Source organism: Hipposideros armiger, unplaced genomic scaffold, assembly GCF_001890085.2.
Source record: "Hipposideros armiger isolate ML-2016 unplaced genomic scaffold, ASM189008v1 scaffold_137, whole genome shotgun sequence".
NCBI lineage: Eukaryota > Metazoa > Chordata > Mammalia > Chiroptera > Hipposideridae > Hipposideros > Hipposideros armiger.
The window spans coordinates 2120405-2132468 of NW_017731487.1; the positions used below are offsets into that span (position 1 = coordinate 2120405).

The 12064-nt window shown below is 44.8% G+C and overlaps 1 protein-coding gene across 1 annotated transcript in view; it reads right to left on the reverse strand.

Annotated features, from left to right (window-relative positions):
* ATP6V1C2 (ATPase H+ transporting V1 subunit C2) overlaps window positions 1-290 on the reverse strand; it is a 48316-nt gene extending 48026 nt beyond the window's left edge. Inside the window, exon 1 of the mRNA XM_019650031.1 lies at window positions 117-290. The gene's annotated coding sequence lies outside the window, so the exon portion shown is untranslated. The remainder of the gene's footprint in view (window positions 1-116) is intronic.
* Window positions 291-12064: the final 11774 nt, after the last annotated feature.

Sequence of the window (12064 nt, forward strand, 5' to 3'; positions counted from 1 at the left end):
AGGTGAAGTTCTCGGGACTGGGACACCCGCCCTCGGCTGCTGCCACCCTGCGTCTCCCCACCCCACAGTGACAGGGGTTAGGGGTCTCAGCGGAGTCACAGAGAGACCCGACTGACCTATGGAAGACGACGCAACAGCTTCACAGGGTTTGGAACACACCTGGGCAGAGGAATAGAGCTTTCAGGTGACGTGGGCGTGAGCTTGCCCTTGTTGTCCAGGAAACTCCCCACTGCCCTGTATAAAGGAGGGACTTAAAACTTACTGTCTAGTACCACAATGTGAGTTCATGATCCGTGCTGTTTGGAACACCCCAGAAATTAACGTGCAAATGTTAAAAAATAAAGAAAAAAGAAAACTCTTGAGAATTCATTTTCCTTGGAGAAGAGGAGGAAATGTTAGTACCTCCTTCTCTGTGGACAATGCTTCCAGTGCTTTCTGGGAAAGATTAAATATATATATATATATATATATATATATATATATATATATATATATCAGAATTATTCCTTGGGAGGGTGTTGAAGAAAGTACGGTTGCTTCCTGGAGAATGGGCTCCCTTTATTGTATGCACCTAAGACTGTCAACCTATTATTGTGAACGTGTTCAGATCTTTGGAAAGAGAGGAAGGCTAAGGCATAACCCCATGTGCTGGGATGAGCAGGCGACTTTTAAGGTCACGCCGTGAGCGTGAGCGCACTGCAATCCCATTGTGGATTTGGAACTCCCAGCACCTACGCTCTGCATCATCCTGATTGGGACACTCGTGTGTATTAGTCAGTCCTTGCAACATCTTCCTAAGGGAGGACACCTGAAACCGAGGGATGTGGAAACCTGGTGTGGACACTGAGCCTAAGTGGCAATTCCAGGGAAGGAGTGGCCCGCTTGGACCTTAACGTGGAGTCCCCAGTTTTGGACTTTCCCCAGTCACACCACTTTCCAGCCAGGGAAAGCAGGTCCCTAGAGGTGGGAGCAGACCTCATTTATGAACGAGTGTAAAGATGCTCACGAAAGTTGCATGAACTGCCTGTGTCACACAACTGGTTAATGACTGAGTTGCGAGTGGAACTCAGGCCTCTGACCCACGGCTCTCCTCGTGTCTGTCCCACTGCTCCTAGCAAGCCTGCAGGACTGGGTCGCGACTCTGAGAGAGAGACCACGGTTTCCACTTCAGTCAGTGCTTTTTTAGCCTTCAGCATTCAGAACCTCTGTTCTGGCTTCTCGGAGGTTGGGCAACAAACATTTAGAAGTACCCACGACTTTGTTTATGGCACCATTACTTCTAGAAATATGGTTTTCTCTAGCTTGTTTCATGAAATAAAAGAAGAGTCAGACACACAATAACTCCTAGACACCTGGTTAAGAAAATAATAAGGACCTACAGTGTTCTTTGTCTTACTTAAAAATTGTACTCAAAATCTACAGACTTTCTGGTCTTTCACATCTTAAGCTCCTTGTTAAATATTGGAATTTATAATAATTGATGACGACTATTATAGGGGTAGCTTGCCTTTTTTCAAATAACTTTTTTTTCTGCTTTTAAAGGTAATTCTATGCTTCTTATAGAGAATTTTGAAAACACAGAAAAGTATAAAGAAGAAAGTAAAAATATTGTCTGTGTTTCCATGATCTGAAAATAACCACTGTTAACATTCAAATTCTCTTTGTTACTTTTTAATGCATATTCATATAAACAGATATGGACTTTTTGGCATGATTGCAATTATGATGTATCGTACATAAAGTTTGGCATCCTGCTGTTGATTGCTTTTTAAAGATCAAAAAATTATCAAATATATCTTATCAGCGGAGTTTAACCCAATGTTAACAGCAGTTTACCATAGCTTAGAACTTCAGTCAGAGACATTTGATTTCACAGGCAAATAAAGAGATCTTGTTGAACAACTTATATCTTGAAAAAAGTAAGAGAGAGAGAGAGAGAGAGAGAGAGAGAGAGAGAGAGAGAGAGAAATGAAAACTGCACTAACTTGCCCAAGCGTTATTTGATTTGCAATTTTCAAAGGCAGCCACATAGGTACTTGACAGTTTTGAGATGACTTGTATTGGCCTCTCAAGTTTCCCTATAAAGTGAGATCAGCCTTTAACACAGAGAAATAGGGAGAAATCAGCAAAAGTTTGTGAAGCTTCATCCCTTGGTATAAGGAGAATATCAAATAGTATTCCCACTCATGAATCAGCCTGAAGATGCATTTAGTAACCCATTTTCAACCCTTCCCAACTCCTGCCACACTCCCAAAGTCTCTAAAATCTGTAGCTAAATGACTGCAAGTTTCTGTGCCTTGACCGCTGCTTTAAAAAAAAACAAAACACCACAAAACCCAGGTAATGAAAAGTACTTCATATATACAGCCCAGAAGAATCCAGGTCATAAAGAATACTATTTCCTCCTGAAAATAAAGGCTGAGAAGGAAATGCCATCGTCCTTGAATCATCGCTAGCTTATTACAAATTTGGTTTTGGCTAGATAGGCCTGAAAGGTCTCCGCAGGTGGCAGTGGTTACGCACGGAGCCAGCTGACATCTGTGCGAGAGCCAACAGTCCTGTCAGGTTTGGGAACCAGAAGAACAAGGCTGACCTAGCCAGCCGGCTGTTCTACAGCCTCTCCCAGGTGGCGCCCTCTCTGAGCTCTAGTAGCTATTACTTCATGGAGACAGCCCTCAGAGGATGCTCTCTGCCCAAATCAGTACAGACACGCAATTCCTCCTACAACTGGCTCAGGTGAAATTTTCTAGGCTTTGCTGAGAAAAACCCAGGGGAGTTTTTAGGGACAGCTCTCTAGAGGAGAACAATGTAAGCGGAATTGTCCCTCGAGAGTCGCTATGGTGTTGTAGAAACAGATTAGGCTTTGGAACCAGACCCTCGGGTAAGCTGCTTGCACTTGCCGAGCGCAGATCTCCCATCGGAGAAAATGGAGGACAATCGTTCCCACCTTTCAGGCTTGTTCTGAGGATGAGAGCGAATAGCAATGGAGGCACCTACGACAGGGCTGGGACTGGGTTAGGCTCCACAAACGTTTCCTTCACTTCTCACTCCCTCTCCTTTCTTGGATGGTCTTTAGGATTTTACACAGTAAGTGTGGCACATTATAATAATGCCTTGACACCATCAGCATTTTTCTTCAAGGGCCCAAAGTAAATACTTTGATCTGTGTTTTCTCATGCCATGTGATATAAGGATGGATATAAGGATATAGCCATCATGATGGCTTTCACTTTTTTGTTGGAGAAACTGAGGCCTGGGAAGTCACATAATTTATCTGCCCAGATGTATACTGTTAAGGAGAAGTCTCCTCTGTTTACATTTGCTCATTTAACAAGTTTTTGTTGGCAGGTTTCTTTTTGTTTTTCCAGTATCTGCAAGGTAGTGTGGGGTATACAACCATCAATCCGAGTTTTCAGACTAGTGGGAGAGCAACGCCATTATGGTAAACAGAGATTGGAGCAATCTCAACTCACTAAGGTATGACTATGAAACACTGAGCAGGGTATGATGCAGGCATAAAAATAAGCCTGAGCATTCAAGAAATACCACGATCCTCATTTCACAGATGAGGAAACAGGCCCAGGGAGATTAAGTGATCTGATCAAGAGCACAGTTAATGGTAGACCAGGGACTTGAACTTCATTCTTCTACGTCTGAGTGCATATTGCACAATAAGACCTAAATTACTCCTCTGCTGCCCGTCTAAAGGACTAGTTACTAGCCGTGTGTCTTAGTTAAAGCTCTGGCTCATTCACTCATCAGCTGAGGAAACTTACACAAATTACCGGACTTCAGTGGGCTGTAGGATGGGGAGAATAATGGCACCCGTCTGATAAAGTTTTTCTGGGGATGAAATGGTAGAGCACAGCGACCAGGCCATCTAAGTACTCAGTCAAGGTGTGCTAGGAGTATCAGCTACCTTAAAATCTCCACTTTCCCTCCTTTTGTTCCTTGTTTCCAAATTCCGTTTCCCTCTCACAGGGTTCTTTTGGAAGACACTGGGGTTCTGTCCTGTTGTAAACATATGGCCCATTTGTCACTCATGCATTCACTCACTTCACACTGTCTTTGGTGTAGTTGACCTGGTAGGAAGTAGAATGGAGCAAGGGCTTCAGGAAAAGTCTTTGGGGTACAGCAAAGAGCCCTCACAGGGGTCTTGAGTTCTGGCTTTGGAGTTGAGAGGAGCTGATTTCAAGTTGCGGTTCTGTCATTTATTAGCTGTGCTCTTCCACGAACCCAATCTCTCTGTTCCCATTTCCTCACCTATACAATTAGATGTCAAGATCTAGTTAGAGGGTTATGCTGAAAACGGAATGAGATAACATATGCAAAATGGCCAAACGTGCCTGATTCTGGTATGCTCGTCCTTTCACTCTAGATTACAGGCATCAGGAAGGCAGAGACCACATCCACTTCATTCACTGTCAAGCTCTTAGTGCTGAGTAGATGCTCAGTGAATACTTTTTTGCATCACCTGAAGCAAGGAGCTTAAACTGGGGGAGAACCGGGAAGCTGAATGAGGCTTTTTTTTGCTCCTCCTAAATCCTGTTTTAAAAGATTTAAATGATTTGAAAAGGTCATGAAGATAGAACACTGTGTATATAAGTGATGGATATGTATGTTAAACATGATTGACATAGATTGTCGTTCAGTTATGTTTATAAGACTGAAAATTGGAGACAATATATATGCCTAGCAAAAGGGGATTGGACAATTAATAATGACGTAATTATGGTCTGGTCATTTCTTTGGGTCTTCATTCTCTTGTGAAAGTTCCTATGTAATGTAAAAGTTTGATATAATCTTTATGCTTTTCTTTTATTAATCTGTCTCATATCAGTTTAATTCTTAGGCCTAGCCAGAGACCCAAATAGGGTGGAGGGAAATTTTTCCTCCCCTACAGTTCCACTTTGAATTTATGACCAGGAACTTAAGTTGAGCCCTTGATATAGTCCAGTAATTTACTATATTTCCCTGTTCCATCCTTTCCTCTACTCTCTGAGATAACTATTTCGAGCTCTTCTCTCCTTGTAGGTCCAATTCCCCTTCTCACATCTCCACTCTAAGCAGAAGATTTTGCTAATTCTCTGAAAAACGACCAAGAGAGAACTTCCACAAGCCCATATCACCATACACAAAAATTAACTAGAAATAGATCATAAGCCTAAATGAAAGACCTGAAACTGAAATTCTTAGAAGAAAATATAGGAGTAAATCTTTGTGATCTTGGGTTAGGAAAAATTTTTTTGGATACGACATCAAAATCACAAACAACAAAATAAAAATAGATAAATAGAACTTCATCGAAATGAAAAACCTTTGTGCTTCAAACGACATCATTAAGAAAGTGTAGAGACAACCCATAGAATGGGAGAAAATATTTGCAAATCACATATCTGTTAAAGGACTTGCATCCAGAATTTATAAAGAACTCTTTATAAAAAGACAACTTACCAATTAAAAATTGGTAAAAAGACAGCTTATCAATTAAAAATTGGGTAATGGGGGCTGGCCAAGTGGCACATTGGTTAAGAGTTGGCTTGGAACGCCAGCTCTGAGTAGCAGGGCCCTGGTTCAGATCCCACATGAGGGCCAGTGACGCTGTACCCCCTACAGCTAACATGGTGAACAACAGCTCAACCTGGAGCTGGGCTGCCATGAGTCGCCAGCGACAGTGTAGGCTGCAGTGGGCTGCCGTGAGCTACCACGAGTGGCTGGCAGCTGGTGTGAGCCTCCTTGAGCAGCTGTCCAATGGCCAGCGACCGATCTGCCTCACCGGGGAAGAACGCAATGATCACAATATCAACATGGGCCAGTGAAGCAACATCCTCCACAACTAGACTGAAGAACAAAAGGACAGCAATTTGTCTGTTCCTCTTCCCCGATTCCCCAAAGCTGTTCCCCTCCCTCAATTCCCCAATAAAATCTTAAAAAAAAAATTGGGTAATGGATCTAAATAGACAATTTCCGAAGAAATATGCCAATAAGCATATGGAAGATGCTCATTATCATTAGTCATTAGAGAAATACAAATAAAAACAGTTAGCACTTCATATTCACTAAAATGGCTATAATTTAAATTAAAAAGGAACACAAGGTTGACAAAGATGTAGACAAACTGAAACCCTCATATGTTGCATGTGGGAATGTAAAATGATACAGCCACTTTGGAAAGCAGTGTGGTAAATCCTTACATGTTAAACAGTGTTACCAAATGACCCAGCGATTCCACTCCTAGGTATACACCATAAGAAATGAACCACAAAAACTTGGACACAAATGTTAATAGCAGCACTATTCATAATAGCCAAAAGGTGGAAACAATCCAAATGTTCATCAGCTGATGAATGGGTAAATCAAAACGCCATCTCCATACAATGAAATATTGTTTGGCAACAAAAAGGAATAAAGCACTGATACGTGCTTCACCATGGGGGAACCTTGAAAACATTCTGCTAAGTGAAGGAAGCCAGTCACTAAAGACCATTTATTGTATGATTCTCTTTATATGAAATATCCAGAATAGGCCAATTAATTCATTGAAGCAGAAAGCAGATTAGTAATTGCCTAGAGCTGTCGGGAGAGCAGGGAATGGGGTGGGAAGAGCTAGAAAAAAATGGAAAGTGACTACTAATGGATATAGAGTTTCTTTCTAGGGTGATGAAAATGTGAAATTGATTGTGGTGATTATTGTACAATTCTATGATTACACTAAAGAAAACAATGAATGGTACAGTTTAATTGGTGAATTGTATGGTATGTGAATTATATCTCAATAAATCTGTTAAAAATAAAAAAGAAAGAAAGCCACCACCATATACTAAAAAAGTAACATAAAAAATATAAATAATAAGTCAGCTCAAGCATGATCTGCCTGGAAAACCTTTCCATATCTTTGTTTGAATTTCTGCGCCACCTGGCATCTCCCATCCCTCCATTACAGCCCTCAGCACATGATGCTGGAATCCTGGGTTACTCATCTGAACCCATCACTGGACTGTGTGTGACACTTAGAGAATAGGAATCACACCTCAGTCTTCTCTGAGTCACCAATACCCAGCACAGTGCCTGGCACAAGGTAGGTTGCCAGGAAACGTTCATTTAATCAGTGAATGCTCTAACTTATCATGATAACTATCATGATATTGAATACATATGTCAATCAGACATTTATGTGATAAATATATATTGTTCACTGCCATGAATAATATAGCCTTGCTGTACAAATAGCTGATATATGGCTGAAACTAAGATTCTGAGACCCACGCTGTGCTTAATGACATCAGAGGTCAAGAATGACAGATTCCCTGAATACTTGACCTCTATTTCGATCACAACATCGCTCAGAGCAAGCCACTGTGTAGGTGGCTGGAGTAGTTGGGCCTTGCCCTCCACCTCTGCTAATGATCCAGGTCATGCAGACCTGGTTTCCGAATCATACCTGTGTCCCTGGGGTGGGCACAGTGTCCTCCACAACGTGCATCCTTAGGAAAGGCTTGGGTTAGGGGTTATTCTACCCGGCCTGATAGAGGAGACTTGAGCTTAGCCAGCAGGCCAGTGCAGGGAGGTCTGCAGGCAGAGGCAGGAGAGCACAGGGGACAATGGTGGAGGAAGTGCCTGGTCCTGTCATCTTCTTCCTTTCACTCCACTGAGAGCCCGGCTGCCAGCTGAGGGGAGAATCCACACCCCTTTGCACTAGCACCTTGGCAGGACAGCGTAGGTGGGTCCCTAGGGTGAAAATGAGGCTCCTGTCCATTTAGGAGGTTTTACAGATGCCTTTTAGAACTGCTGGTGGCACTTAGAAACATTTATGCTGATCTGTACAACCTCCTTCTCTCTCCCTGTGGATTTAAGACACACCGAAAGGTAAAATAAAACAGAATGGACTAACACAGCATCTTTTTTTAGCACACCATTATTTTTAAGGTGTGTCCATTTGGAAAATGAGCGCTATGCTCATAGGGAGTTTTGAATAGGAACATTAAAAAGGAGCAATGGTTCCCAACACACACAAAAGCCATGGAAGAGCAGCATGAATTTTCTGTAAGTCTCTGCTAATGGAGGCCTGTGGAACCGTCAGCAGAGGAAAGCAGTTCTTATACAACAACATACCAAGTGGGGCTTGCGAGGAGTTAGGGAAACTCGGTAGGGCTCAGATCTCTTGGGGAGTGCTTGTAGGTCTGGGTTGGGTATGACTCTGAGCCACGGGTCTATCAGTTTGGAGAGGCCCTTGGGGGTGTTTCATTTCTTCGACGGCCCATCCCACCCTGTGCACTTCCCGGTCATCACTGCTTTTCCCCATCCTTCTGTCCTCACTTGGCTCTTCCCAGAGCGCTCTGCATCCTCTCCCTGATCCCAAAGCCTCAGAGCTCCCTGGAGTCGTCTTCCAGGGCAAGCAGACTCAATTTTCTCTTGCTTCTTGCTGGGGCCCTCCCCTGAGGACACCCGTGGGAAACAGCTGGTGCCAGACCAGACGCCTCCATTTCTGAGGAGAAATCCTGCCATCCAGCCGACTGGTCACCCTCGGCCCCTCCTGGGAAGGGACAGAAAAAGCAGAGAAGTGTGTCCTCGATGATGACAAGACCCATCAGGGAAAGACCTGTGTATGCCAGGTTCATGGTAGAGTCAAGCTAATCAACAATAAGTATTTCCTAAATGAATGAATAAATGAATGAATGAGTGGAATGGCATCAACTGGTCACTCCCCTCTCCTCAGGGAAGACTTGGGCCTCTGACTTTGGTGCAGCATTTCTCTCCATCCCCAGAAGGGGTGGCTTGAGTGTTCCCATGGACAACAACCTCCTCTGCCCCTAAGCTCCTGGACCTCCTCCACTCCAAAGACCTACCCTTTCTTTTTTTCTGTTTGTTTAATTATTTTTATTTTTTTACATTTTTTAAATTAGTCTCAGGTGTACAAAACAATGTAATAGACATTTACACCCCTCACAAAGTGATAACCCCCTTCCCCAACCTACTACCTCTCTGACATCATAGATAGCTGTTATAACTCCATTGACTCTATTCCCCATGCTGTACTCCACATCCTGTGACTACATATATATATTATCGTTGACATTCATTATTATTCAGCTTCAGCTTTAGGTGTACACTGCAGTGGTCAGGCAGGACCTTCTCTTTCTTGTCCTTTCAGCTGCCCACTGCTCTGGCCACACCCTGTACTTTGTCATCACCTGAAACTGCTCCACCTCTGAAAGCTTAAATACCAATATCCCACTCTCTTACCACAGCCTGCCATCCGTCCCACTCTCATGCCTAACTCCCACTGCACTTCCCTCAGCATGCGCATGTGCAGACACACACACACACACACACACACACACACACACACGCACGCACACACACACGCGCGCACACACCTCTGCCTTCTCCTGCTCTGCTACCGCCTCCTGATCTGGCTTCTTTTCCTGCCGGGCCTGACTATCTGAACTTCCCACTCATCAGCACCTTTGGCTTTCTCGTGCCCCACTCTTTCCACAAACCACACCCACCATGTTTCAGCAAAACCCTAATCTAGATTAACTTGTCTTCTCCACCAACGTCTTGGCAGCTAAGCAGTGCCAGAAAGGGCCCCACAAGTGCTAACTGGCGCTGGTCTTGGCGCACGACTTCCTTTCTCCAGAGGTCCCTCTCCCTCACTTGCCTGTTGATACATTCAGCAAATACGCATTGCGCGCCCACTGTGGGCCAGGACTGTTCAAGGAGCTGGGGACTGAGTCGTCAACAAGACAGGGCAGGCCCTGTCTCAGGGAACCTACGTGCTGGTGGGAGACAGTACACAGATAAACACCACCAAGGAGATTTAGTCGGCTTAGCATGGCTCTTCTGCCGGAGTTCCTTCAGTGGGCTTTGCAGTCTTCATTCTGCAGATGGATGACCTTGCCTCCTATTTCAGGAAAAATGATGTCCTCATAGCCCTTCTAATTCAGCCAATCTATGAACTCATCACCCTTCACACCTCTTATCTCCACTGCTGCCTTTTTCTTCTTGCCTCAGAGGATGTGACAGGCTCCCCCTTCTGAGGCCAGCACCACCTCCTGTGCTCACTCCTGAAGGCTCGCATCCTCCCCATAGGTTATTGGTTATCGCCTCACTTTCCTTTAGCTTCACGTTGTCATTCTTATGATTCCTCTCCTCAACTTCCAAACAAGCTCGGTCTTCTTCTATCCTAAAACCACCCTCCCTGGACCCTAAGTCACCACCTCACCTCTCCTCCCATTCCCTCCTAAACTTTTTGAAAAGGAGGCCTTCGGCAAAGTCTTCGCATCCTTACTGCCTTGCACAAATGTGCTCGCCTGACAGTGGAGGACCTACTGTGTGCTGGTGTCTATGCTCACTGCTGAGGTAACACGTGGGGGGAGGTAGCGGGAGGCGGCATGACAGGCAAGGTCACTGACCTCAGGAAGCTTACATTCTGATGTGGAAGGCAGATCATATGCAAATGTGGGGTTCAAATGGGTTACCCCAAGATGTGCCTCAGTGGTATGTGGATTATTTTGAGCTTGAGGCAAGTAAGACCCTGCGGGCTCAAGAGAAATTTTTACCCCTGCCCCCTTAAATATCTGGAGAAATTTGAATAAGGAGCCTATTATAAGTCAGTATCAGAGATTTTGACCTATCCATAGAGCAGGGCGAACTACTAATTACTGAACATCTGTTTTTTTACCATTCTGCAATGATCCTTTGACGCCCCCAAGGCACCTTACCTCATTTCTAGCTCAGAATGTCATATATACCCCATTCCCCGTTTCTGTCCTACATATGGTTATCTCTGTCTCATGTATGTGGGGTTCCCATGTGCACAAAATTAAATTTGATTTTTTCTTGGCAATCTGTCTCTTGTTGATTTGATTATTCAGCCAGCCAAAAGAAGCAGAAGAGGGAAAGGGGAATTTTCCCCCTTCCCCACACAAGTAAACAGGCAAATAAAAATGAGAAATCCACATATTTGTTATAGTTCTGTGAAGAAAGGGGAAATGAGACTGACAGCACCTGGGGAAATCCACTTTATTTTTTTATTTATTTTTTTTTTTAAATTTTTTTTTTAAAGATTTTTATTGGGGAATTGCAGGGAGGGGAACAGCGCTGGGGAATTGGGGGAAGGGGAACAGACAAGTTGCTGTCGTTTTGTTCTTCAATCTAGTTGTGGAGGTCGTTGCTTCACTGGCCCAAGCTGGCACCATCATTGTGCTCTTCTCTGGCGAGGCAGATCAGTCGCCGGCTTCTGGACGGCCGCTCACTGCGGCTGCTGGCCGCTCACGCTGGCTGCTGGCTACATACAGTAGCCCATGGCAACCCACTGCCACAGGGACTGCAGCCTACGCCGCCGCCGGCGACTCAGGGCAGCCCAGCTCCAGGTTGAGCTGTTGTTCAGCATCTTAGCTGTGGAGGGCAGTGTCACTGGCCCTCCTATGTGGGATCCGAACCGGGGCCCTCTGGCATCCCAAGCGAGTTCTTAACCATCGCGCCACTCGGCCGGCCCTGGGGAAATCCACTTTAAATAGGTTCTCCCTGAAGAACTGATGCACCTCAAAGTTTAGAATGACCCAGATACCTGAAGAGCAGAGGGAAGAGCATGTGGGGACATGGGAACAGGAAGTGCAAAGTCTGGTGGCAGGAAACTACGTGGCTTAGGCGGGGAAGGTGTGGTAGGCGGGACATCCTCTCCTCAGTCCACCATGATCTGACTCTACCCTCACCTCCTCCTTGGAATCAACCCTCTCTCACTTTTAAGCCCCATGAACAGGCGCAGTCGCATGTATCAGTGCTCCCCGTGCCCTGTGACCTCATTCAACATTCTCTTCCAGAACCACCCCTTCTTGGACTTCCAGGTTCCGTACTCTCCTGTAATCATTCATTTCCTGCCTCCTTCCTGCATGTCCTTTCTCTGACCTCACTCTATTTTTGTTGTCCCCAAGATCATTCTTTGCCCACCTCTCTCTCACTGTACCCCAGAGGTTCATAACTTTTAGGGGGGTCACAGATCCCTTTGATTCTTGGCTGGTCTCTCTTCCCAGAAGAAAAACAACAAACGTGCACATTATAC